Raw genomic sequence first — 12,076 nt, forward strand, 5'->3', positions numbered from 1 at the left:
AAGGTCCACTTCTGTTTTATTTAATATATTTTATGGAATTATTTCAAGTTTCCTTGAAATTTATCCTTTGTCATCTATGTGGTAATTAAATAGTAAAATGTCACTATTTATTTGAAAATCTTGAGCCATGTAATTTCATGCCCATTTAATGTGTGATTTGCCTAAAATTAGTCTGCCGTTTTGTGAAAGTACTGTACCTATTGCATAATGGCTGACATCTGTTGTCAAAGTAAATGTTTTACTAAAGTCAGGATAGACTAATATTGGTCATTAGTGAGAAACTTTTTAAATATTTCGAAGCATTGAACGTATGATGGATCTGATATATTTATTTTTGCATCTTATTTTATAGTTGCTTTATTTTTACTGGAAATGAAATTGTTTTCCAATTATACTTTATTTTTTACGAGTAAGGACATTAGAAATTTATGGTCCTTTTAAACTCGCAGAATGATCTACATTTTTATTTCGACACCAAGACCAAACGTTTTTATGCTTCCGACTGCGCCACTTTTGTTTTCCCGATTTTATTATTATAAAATACACGTGTTTACATTTTAAAGTTAACGAATTTTATTATAAAAAAATGAATAATAACTAATCTTTGTGAATTATTCTTGATGTTCAAATATGACTTAAATCTTAAAATGAATCGTTAACTATGGAAAATATTTTGATCTCAATGCTGAATTACCAGCTAATAATTCCGCAGAACTTTTAGTAAGTTGGTCAGTTCTTTGGAATTGCATCTTTCTTTAAACAAATTGTCATAGGTTTAGCTAGTTTAGAATAGTCTTTGATGACTTTTCTGGAATATCCAGTGAGTCCGAAACATTTTTAATTTGTTTGATTTTAGTCTGAATGGTTTTCTTAAGAATTCGTAGTGTCCTCCTTAAACGCTGAAGACAGTTGCATGTAAACTACATTCATAGACTTCAATTTGGTAAAATCCTTTTGCTAAATCTAGTGTCGTAAAGTACATACTTTTTCCTAGTTTGTCTATAATCGTGTCAATATTAGGTATTGAGTATCGACCATCTATAGTTGCTTCATTTAGTTTCCTGTAATCTACAACTAATCTCCATTTTTCTTTCTAATGACATCTTCTTTTTTTTTTTGAACGATCCATATAGGAGTAGAGTGCGAGAACTACAATGCCATATTATTTAATAGTGCTACTTTTATTTTATTAAATTTATTACTGCCCTCATTTATAAATTCCTCTGTAGAGTTAAATTCAAATATTTTCTCACTAGGTGCCACTTGTAATGATGTTTACAGGCCACTTCTTCGAGCCTTGGGAAAATTGTCCTAAGTCAAGTTTCCTATTAATAAACAAATCATTGATTTGTATATATGCAACCTGAAACCTTACCTTTTTGATATAACATCGTCCAGATGTAATTTTTTTTCAATTTATAATATTTTCTGACGTCAGCATTATTTAATGGTACGGGGCTTAATATTTATATTTCTTTGATGATGCTTATTTGTTTCTTCGACTCCTTTTTTAGTCATGGATCTTGTTGTAATTCTTAATATGAGGTTTGTATCATTGTTTATACTTTTACGATCATTTATTGTAATGCTCAATAGCGCGTCTGCTATGTGGTTGTCTTTTCCCCTAAGATACACGACAGTGAAGCCATATTCTTCTAAATCGAGTCTCATTCTGGTTTGTTTTGAATTTGGATTCTTCATAGAAAATAAATAAGATAATGGTCGATGGTACTTCGAACAGAAAAATGTTTTCCACATACATATGTGTGGTCTGAAATGTGTAATAGCCCAATGAATAGCTTTTAACTCTGGCTCAATGGTGGATTTATCACTTGTACCTTTTGTAAATGTCTTTGAAGCATAAGCTACTCGTAGATGTTTTCCGTCGTATTCTTGTGTCAGCACAGCACCACAAGCATATGAACATTGTGCAGGATGTAGCTTGCGATTTTTCTCACGACATAACCTGAAAACGTCAGTTAAATTCGAAAGCATATGCTTCTCTGAGCAACCCAAGACAACCAAGTCATCCATATACAAGAATGCTTCTTCTGGTTTTAGTCCACTAAAAGCAAATGTCATCATTCTTTGGAAAGAATTGGATGCTATTTTCAGTCCATATGGTAATCTAGTAAATCGATAAAGGGATTTGATGAAATCCCGACATTAAGTCTGAACAGGAAAAATACTTAGCTCTTCCGAGTTGATCTAAGATATCATCTATTCTAGGTAATGGAAATTTATCAGCCACTGGCTTCTTATTTATTTGTCTATAATCTATAACCAATCTCCATCTTGTTTCTTTAGAACTTGGGAGTGATTTTTTCGGTACTAACAGTAATGAACTATTATACTCTGATTGAGATGGTTCAACACTGTTGTCATCTACTAGTTTCTTTACCTGTCTGTCAACTTCATCTTTGTGTGTATGTGGTATACGATAGTTCTTAACGTATTCTAGTTCTTTGTCCTTTAATCTTAACTTTTCCAGAGCTAGAATTTCACTACAGTATGCGTTAGGAGATTTATTATTTTGCTTAATACTCATAAGCTTTGCTGTCACAACTGTAACAGATTCTCCTTTAACGCGGTTTTTGAATTTAGCTATTATCTCTTTTATTGTAGACTCATTCTCTAGAATGAGTATCGCATGTCCCTTTAGTTTTGTTCTTATTATGCTAATTGCAAAAGCCTCTTGATTTCCTTTGATGGTATTAACAACTAGAAATGCATCTAGAAATGCTTGCAAGTTATCCGGGTTACCATCAAGCTCAGGGAAAATCCTGGTGACGTGTGTCATGATATAGTCTACTGTCGTTTCTGTCATCTTTGCTTCTGTTGTATCTTCTTCTAAATCGGAACTAATTTCTTCCTGTTACGTTTTTAGAACTCCAGACCCTACCGCGGGTATTAAAATATTGAAATCTATCTGGAATGGCTATTCTATGGAATGCCGAACTTTTTATAAAGCTGATATTTTGACAAGATTTTGACTGCCTGGTCTCTTAGTGACCAATAAAGGCCATTCGTATATTTGAGGTGTTCTTCTTTTAATTTGTTTTTATATTTTATTATTGATAATCTTACGCTGTCGAATGAAATTTCCAGAATACCTAAATGTTTTTTTACCGCTTCTTCCCCAATGTGAATGTTTTTATTCACGCATTTGTATGATTTCTTAAAATTTTTCTTTTTCTACTTCAAATAATTTTTTAATAATTCCCATTCCATGTTTAGGTATTTTCGATATTGTTCTTAGCTGTGTATTTCTTTTTTTAACATTTTATTATGAATGGAATAAGCTTTAATTACGAAATTTAAAATTATAAAAACTGAATAACTACTAGACAGATTTAAACTTTTGACAGACTAATTTCTCTTTCGATGACTTTAACGTCATTTATAACGTTGGCATTTGGCCTTTCTACTTTAGATAGCTGCTTGCACATTTTTCTATGTAGATATATTTCTTGTATTTTTTTTTTTAATTAAAAATTATTTGCTTTTTAATTTATTTTGTTAATATACTTAATTCTAATAAATTTTTTTGTTTATTATCTTGTACATATATACTTTTCTCTAAACAATTTTAATTTCTTCGAGGTTCAATCACTAATAAACACATTTTTTATATAAATATGTACACAGATTCACTAGCAGGAATCTGCTTTTTCTCTGATACTTTTTTATGGTCCCTTGTGAAGATGTGTCACGAGCGATTGGACGCTCAGGATCTATATATTTATCGCTTTTTAATTAATGTAATTGAATATTTTCCATTCAATACGGTCTATACGCAGCCATAATATGAATCCCGTAGTAAAATGTTATTTTGCCTCTTCAATGTTGTTGTGCAGCCGCCTCGCCGTTTGGGCGCCTTCAGTTTCGGGATCTTAATTTTTTTTTTCCTTCTTCGGCCTCCTCGTCATTCTTTTCTACTCCTCTATGCTCAGCAGTTTTGTCCCCACTTTCTTATCGTCAACACTCGGCATGTGTTAGACTGCCCCGGATTAATCTCGGCAGTTTCTTCAAAAAAAATATAAAAAAATATTTTATCCTTTGCATCCAGCAGAAGGATTTCGGCTTCAAATGTGATTTTTGCTCTTTGCTTACTTGAGCAAGGTCATGCAACTTGTGCAAGGATCACAACTTTTTGCTTAGTTGAGCACGGTCAGTCCATATGGTAATCTAGTACATCGATAAGAACAGTTACCTGTCGAAAAAGAAGTAATATCTCTAGATTTTTCCGCAAAAGGGATTTGATGAAATCCCGACATTAAGTCTAAAAAGGAAAAATACTTAGCTCTTTCGAGTTGATCTAAGATATCATCTATTCTAAGTAATGGACAATTTTAATTTCTTCGAGATTCAATCACTATTAAACACATTTTTTATATAAATATGTACACAGATTCACTAGCAGGAATCTGCTTTTTCTCTGATACTTTTTTATGATCCCTTGTGAAGATGTGTCACGAGCGATTGGACACTCAGGATCTATATATTTATCGCTTTTTATGCGATAATTAATGTAATTGAATATTTTCCGTTCAATACGGTCTATACGCAGCCATAATATGAATGCATGATGCCAAGGTGGAGGGGGGTCCACATGTATATCCCGTAGTAACATGTTCTTTTGCCTCTTCAATGTTGTTGTGCAGCCGCCTCGCCGTTTGGGCGCCTTCAGTTTCGGGATCTTAATTTTTTTTCCTTCTTCTTCCTCCTCGTCATTCTTTTCTACTCCTCTATGCTCAGCAGTTTTGGCCCCACTTTCTTATCGTCAACATTCGGCATGTTTTGGACAGCCCCGGATTAATCTCGGCAGTTTCTTCAAAAAAAAAAAAATATTTTATCCTTTGCATCCAGCAGAACGATTTCGGCTTCAAATTTGTTTTTTGCTCTTTGCTTACTTGAGCAAGGTCTTGCAACTTGTGCAAGGATCACAACTCCTTGCTTACTTGAGTAAGGTCAGTCCATATGGTAATCTAGTAAATCGATAAGAACAGTTACCTGTCGAAAAAGAAGTAATATCTCTAGATTTTTCCTCTAAAGGGATTTGATGAAATCCCGACATTAAGTCTGAACAGGAAAAATACTTAGCTCTTCCGAGATGATCTAAGATATCATCTATTCTAGGTAATGGAAATTTATCAGCCACTAGCTTCTTATTTATTTGTCTATAATCTATAACCAATCTCCATCTTGTTTCTTTAGAACTTGAGAGTGATTTTTTCGGTACTAACAGTTATGAACTATTATACTCTGATTGAGATGGTTCAACAATGTTGTCAGACTTCTAGTTTCTTTACCTGTCTGTCAACTGCATCTTTGTGTGTGTGGTATACGATAGTTCTTAATGTATTCTGGTTCTTTGTCCTTTAACCTTAACTTTTCCAGAGCTAGAATTTCACTACAGTATGCGTTAGGAGATTTATTATTTTGCTTAATACTCATAAGCTTTGCTGTCACAACTGTAACAGATTCTCCTTTAACGCGGTTTTTGAATTTATCTATTATCTCATTCTCTAGAATGAGTCTCGCATGTCCCTTAAGTTTTGTTCTTATTATGCTAATTGCAAAAGCCTGTTGATTTCCTTTGATGGTATCAACAACTAGAAATACTTGCAAGTTATCCGGGTTACCATTAAACTCAGGGGCAATCCTGGTGACGTGTGTCATGATATAGTCTACTGTCGTTTCTGTCATCTTTGCTTCTGTTGTATCTTCTTCTAAATCGGAACTAATTTCTTCCTGTTACGTTTTTAGAACTCCAGACACTACTGCGGGTATTAAAATATTGAAATCTATCTGGAATGGTTCTTCTATGGAATGTCGAGCTTTTTATGAAGCTGATATTTTGACAAGATTTTGACTACCTGGTCTCTTAGTGACCAATAAAGGTCATTAGTATAGTTGACGTGTTCTTCTTTTAATTTGTTTTTATATTTTATTATTGATAATCTTACGCTTTCGAATGAACTTTCCAGAATACCTAAATGTTTTTTTACCGCTTCTTCCCTAATGTGAATGTTTTTATTCACGCATTTGTATGACTTCTTAAAATTTTTCTTTTTCTATTTCAAATAATTTTTCTAATAATTCCCATTCCATGTTTAGGTTTTTTCGATTTTGTTCTTAGCTGTGTATTTCTTTTTTAACATTTTATTGTGAATGAAATAAGCTTTAATTACGAAATTTTCAATTATAAAAACTGAATAACTACTAGACAGATTTCAACTTTTGACAGACTAATTTCTCTTTCGATGACTTTAACGTCATTTATAACGTTGGCATTTGGCCATTCTACTTTAGATAGCTGCTTGCTCATTTTTCTATGTAGATATATTTCTTGTGTTTTTTTTTTTAATTAAAAATTATTTGCTTTTTAATTTATTTTGTTAATATACTTAATTCTAATACATTTTTTGTTTATTATCTTGTACATATATACTTTTCTCTAAACAATTTTAATTTCTTCGAGATTCAATCACTATTAAACACATTTTTTTATATAAATATGTAGACAGATTCACTAGCAGGAATCTGCTTTTTCTCTGATTCATTTTATGATCCCTTGTGAAGATGTGTCACTAGCGATTGGACGCTTACTGACCTCTTCAGGATCTTTATATTTATCGCTTTTTATGTGATAATTAATGTAATTGAATATTTTCCGTTCAATACGGTCTATACGCAGCCAAAATATGAATGCATGATGCCAGGGTGGATGGGGGTCCGCATGTATATCCCGTAGTAAAATGTTCTTTTGCCTCTTCAATGTTGTTGTGCAGCCGCCTCGCCGTTTGGGCGCCTTCAGTTTCGGGATCTTAATTTTTTTTTCCTTCTTCGGCCTCCTCGTCATTCTTGTGTACTCCTCTATGGTCAGCAGTTTTGGCCCCACTTTCTTATCGTCAACATTCGGCATGTGTTGGACTGCCCGGGATTAATCTCGGCAGTTTCTTCAAAAAAAAAAAAAAAATTTTATCCTTTGCATCAAGCAGAAGGATTTCGGCTTCAAATGTGTTTTTTGCTCTTTGCTTACTTGAGCAAGGCCTTGCAACTTGTGCAAGGATCACAACTCCTAGCTTACTTGAGCAAGGTCTTGCAACTGGTGCTGGCAGGATCGCCATATAACCACAAACAAACAACTTGAAAAGTTTTTCAGGGCTAACGACAGCCCGTTGAGTCTTTATTGATGGTTGTGTAATGAATGATCAATATTTGGGAATTCCATCGAATTTATACATAATTTCTCTGCAGTCAGCAAGTATCGAGCAATTCCCGCTTAGACATACGGTTGACATTTATTCCTACTCTATTTGACATACATAATAGAGGGGAGAAATATGTGTCACAAGAGTCAAAAAACCAAAACAGTGCAATGAACCACAACAACATGCTAGCATTATGGACGGCTTGGCGTTTATATAGAATCAAGTGCGGCGTAAGCAAAATTCGTCGTTGGTGGTTTGTTATGAAAATATTCTTTCATTTATTAAATATTCTTGTTGTCATGTGTGACATTGTATTTATGCTACTTTCTAATACTACACCACTGTCAAGCATTTCCTGTAGTTGTATTTGCACTTCTTCTTTATGAGCATTGGAATAACTGGAATGTTATTAATTGTATATTGTATGTTTGTAAAGGTTAATTTGGAATCTGGCAAGTAGAATATCTGTTAGTATTTCCATATAATTTTTAAGATTTTCATTTCTTCTTCTGAAGTGAATTTCGGATCTGCATTAACACAAACACTGTTTTTCTTGAAATTCTTCTGGTCAACTATCTAGATTTTTTTTTTGCATTTACGGAAGTTACGTCTTTGGAATTTAAATGAATATTCTATTTCGAAATTTTCGAAAAGGCTATGTATTTTTAGATTGAAATGCATATTATAGATAGCTCTTGGCTTGAATATTCAGAAAAATTCCTTATAAACCTTCGATAATATTTACAAAAAGCTAAAACTCTTTTTGCACTATCCGCGTCTTTTGACGTTGGATAGTTTTCTATGAAGGAGTATTGACTATCATCTGGCAATATCCCTTTATCTGTGCACTTATGACGAAGGTACGTTACTTCTCGCATAAAGAATGAAAGTTTTGCAGGATGTAGTTTGAGATTCTTCTCACGCCATAACCTCAAAACGCCAGTTTAATCCGAAAGCATATGCTTCTCTGAGCAACCCAGGAGAACTAAGTCATCCATATGCCAGAATGCTTCTTCGGGTTTTAGTCCACCGCGCCACTTAAGTTTTCCCGATTTTATTATTATACAAAAATGGGTTTATTTTGTGAGTTGACGTATCTTATTTTAAAATTTAATAATAACTGATCTTTGTGAATTATTCTTGGTGTTTATATATGATTTCGATCTTAACGCTTAACTATCAATTAATTTTTGCATTTAAATTTAATTATTTTTACAATTATGTCTATCTAAAAAAATATTAGTAATTTCGAAGAACTTTTGAAAAGTGTTTTAGTTCTTTGGAATTAATGATGTACTCCAAATAACAAATGGCATACTTTAGGTGCAGCTATAACAATAAAGCCCTTCCTAGAAATATATTTTATTACTAATAGTGTTAATCTAATTAGAATCTGGTGTTACTCCATTCAAGCACATAAACTTGAATTGGCACTTAAGATTCTCTTTCGGGTTGTTCCTTACAAGCACATGAACTTGAAGGAAACCGTCGACTAATAATTAAAAGATGTGGCGGATTGTAGTACTAAAAGACGACTGTTTATCTTTATTGATTTCACTCTTTTATAACAATATTTTCTTAACATAAATGATGACTAAGCCAAATATTATGCATACAAAAAAAATGTAAAGAAATGAAATTTATAAATATTACAAAGTAAGTGAATTTAAATATAGGTCACATTAACGATAAAAACTATTGACTTACTTTAATTAATGACTGAATAATGCTTTATTGGCAATTTGGACAATTCAAATACAAAGTGGGAAAACAAAAATAAAAATAGTAAATAAATATAAGCTATGTAAGTATGTATGTTTTAACATTCTCCGCCACGTTGACAGTGTCAAGCAGTAAGTGTAGCTGCATTGCTTGTATGAGTGGATGAATCAGCTGGGACACTTATTGTTGATGGGTGAGTTCTTACAGCTGGAGTAGGTGTAAATTGAGCCGTTTTGTTTAACCTTGAATGGATTTTCCAACTCAGCAGACCAAGCAGAATAACAACGCAGCAAAACAATGAAGTGTAGCTAACTGCATGATGATGAAGACTTTTGGAGTGAATTAGTTGTGGCAAATGTCTTAGGGTTGATTCATTCAGCTGTCTTTGGATGTTCTCCAATACTTCTAGATGAACCTTGTACGAAGTAGTGTTAGTGCGTGTTAAAACCCTTTCTACCTCCTGTGGTGAACTTATGGAATCGATGTCTTTCAATCTCACATAAGAAGCACGTAGGCTATTGGAGGCTTCAAAATGTCCGTGTATGGTAACAAAATTGTTCTTCATAACACAGTTGGGACCAATTTCCATTATACCGGCATTTTTAATGGTGATAAGACTAGTCTCCGTTCCGCATACAATGGAAGATTCAATATCGGCAGTAGTAGCAAAAATCCACATATTTTGATGGTGCAATTGGCTCCAAACCGCCGTTCCAATAATTCTGTTGAGTTTGCAATTGGTAGTTGAATGATTGTTAAAGATCTCTCGCATGGGTTGGCGGCGGCGTTCCTCCGGAGTTTGGACTGCTGATTTTTGCAGATATATTCCCCATCCTTTGGTTTGAGGCATCTTGATATGTCCTCTGATTGGAAAAGTATATATTCATCTCTGTGGGCATCTGTAGCCATGTACGATGTTTCTGGCTGAATAGCGATTAAAGTGTCATTTTTTATGGTTGGAACAGGTACTACCTTGAATAGTTAAAAAAACTGTTGATTGACTAAGGGTACCTTGACTTCAAAGATGACTTCATATTTTGTTACTGCTCCCTTGACGCTCATAAGCTTATATAGTTCAATCAAGTTATCACCGGCAGTTGGCAAAGCATGCGAAATTGGAAGATTAGCTTTGATAACGCTAATTTCTTCTCTACTCGCTGAAGGTTTATGGCGGATAATGTCAGGTACGTTGACAAGAGTCCAACAAGCTGTGAGTTGCTTAATTGGGAAGATTCCTTAGCGACATCATTCTTGATCCTGTCAACCATTTCTGAGATCTCTTGTATTTTTCGCTGATTACTGATCTCATCCTGTTTGATGTTGAGTCAATTATCGACGTTTGATTTTTAAGTAATATTGTCATGTGATCCTGCTCGTCCTTGCTCTGTTGATAGTTTTCGACATTTCTTCAGCGTAATCTGCATCAAGAACGCCAAAAAGAGAACGGGCAATATTGCCAACTATATTAAATGGAGATCTTCTAAGGCGCCTATTGATAAATAACTCCTTCTCTTGTAGTAATTCATTCTTCATCTGTTTAAGATTGTTTACAAATATGTTGCACATCTCTTCCTGATGAAGTACAGGGCACATTTGCTGCAGCGTCTGTAAACCGGATGACAATGATTTTATTTCCGATATAAAAGGCGTCAAATCATAGTACACCAACATTTTCCATTCTGCCGTATTCTGTTTCACTGTTCCCAATCCTTCAAAATACAATCCCGGATCGTTCTGAAATTGCGTAACCTGCAGGTGGTTGCATAGGACCATAGGCATCAGGAGCAGTGCTAACAATACTGATAGTATTGCCGGGCTATACGCCATCTTCACTCTTTTTGCCGGAATGACATCTCTTTCATCCTCGTCTTCTAGGGATTGACCCGTTGCCGAAGTTGAACCTTCTTGCGCTGAATGGCTGTCTTTAGACACTTCATCTTGACCTTCTGGAAATAAGGGAGCCAACCTGTGAATTGGCCGCTTGAATATTCCCCACTGCGTTTTTACTTCTGCAACTCTTACAGCTCCGTCCTCACCGGTAAACACCTTAAGAATTCTTCCTAATGGCCACTTCATTGGGGGTATATTGTCTTCCTTGATAATGACCATATCTCCTTCTTTAAGATTGTCCATCTTTTTCCTCCATTTGTTTCGCTGTTGAAGTTCCTGTATGTATTCTTCTGACCACCTTTTCCAGAACTGCTGCGTGATATGAGAAATCAATTTCCAATGTGACGTACTGGATGTCTTCACAGTATCTGCTCTGCTGTCTACTTGTGAAGTTAGAGCTTCTCCTATTAGAAAATGTCCCGGTGTCAATGCTTCAAGGCTATCTGGGTCGTTTGATAGTGGCGTGAGAGGACGGGAATTTAAAATAGCTTCGATTTCTACGATAATTGTCTCTAGTTCTTCAAATGTTAGTGTTTCTGTTGAAAAAACTGCGTACTAAGAGACGTTTTGCAGACTTTACTGCAGCTTCCCACAAACCACCGAAATGAGGAGCTCTCGGTGGAACAAAATAAGATTGTATGCCTTAGCACTGGAAGCTGATATTATTTCTTCTTTCGCATATAGTAGCATATATGCTTTCAGATAATTCCGCTAAACTATTTTTGGCTCCGACAATGTTTGTAGCATTGTCACAATATATGTTCTGGCAGTGCCCAAACAAAAACAACATTGTTCCACAACATCCCATACGGGACAAGGGAGACTTCTCTCATATCAATGAGTGCACCCCGATTCATATTTAGCTCAATGATATGGGACCTACTGTTTATCGCCGAGTCCGAACGGCGTGTCTTAAGACACCACTTATGGAGAAGTTTTTCAAGGCTGAAATACTCAGGAAATGTCGCCAACATTACTGAGGGGTATTTTGCCACCGTTGAAAAATGTTCGATGTTGCCTGGCCGGGGAATCGAACCCCCGACCTTCTGCGTGCAAGGCGGGCGTGCATACCATTGCACCACGGTGGCACCCTGGCAGTGCCCACGTCGTGCAATAAACCGCTTTAGAGCACCAATGAATGCTTCAGTGGACAATTCGGATACCAGTTCTAAATGAACCGCTTTTGTTGCAAAGCAGCAGAATACAGCTACGTAGGCCTTGGTTGGCCGTTTGCCCCTCACCTTTTA

Source organism: Musca autumnalis, unplaced genomic scaffold (assembly GCF_047663935.1).
Source record: "Musca autumnalis isolate F117 unplaced genomic scaffold, ASM4766393v1 scaffold_5, whole genome shotgun sequence".
NCBI classification, from domain to species: Eukaryota; Metazoa; Arthropoda; class Insecta; order Diptera; family Muscidae; genus Musca; species Musca autumnalis.